Source organism: Myotis brandtii, unplaced genomic scaffold, assembly GCF_000412655.1.
Source record: "Myotis brandtii unplaced genomic scaffold, ASM41265v1 scaffold32, whole genome shotgun sequence".
In the NCBI taxonomy this organism is placed as follows: Eukaryota; Metazoa; Chordata; class Mammalia; order Chiroptera; family Vespertilionidae; genus Myotis; species Myotis brandtii.
Genome location: NW_005362269.1, coordinates 1,961,384 through 1,961,685, shown reverse-complemented (window position 1 = coordinate 1,961,685; position 302 = coordinate 1,961,384). Strand labels below are relative to the sequence as shown.

Sequence of the window (302 nt, the reverse complement as noted above, 5' to 3'; positions counted from 1 at the left end):
TGAGGCCCGGGTCGCGGGGCGCCTCCTGGGGGGTCCGGCTCTGTGGGGAATCCCTGCTCTCGCGGAGGGTGGTGGGTGCGCGTGCGCACTGCGTAGGCGCGCGTGTCTAGAAACGGGGTGCAGGCCAGTGCCGGGCTTGCAGGCGGTGTGCGCCGGCCGGTGGAGAGAGCGCGTGAGCTTGAGTCTGTTTACACTCACGCAGTGGTTCTCAACCTTCCTAATGCCGCGACCCTTTCAATACAGTTCCTCATGTTGTGGTGACCCCCAACCATAAAATTATTTTCGTTGCTACTTCATTACTG

General features: G+C 61.6%; 1 protein-coding gene across 8 annotated transcripts in view; it reads left to right on the top strand.

Annotated features, from left to right (window-relative positions):
• TNIP1 (TNFAIP3 interacting protein 1) overlaps nt 1-302 on the top strand; it is a 53,953-nt gene that overhangs the window by 7,971 nt on the left and 45,680 nt on the right. The window lies entirely within an intron of this gene.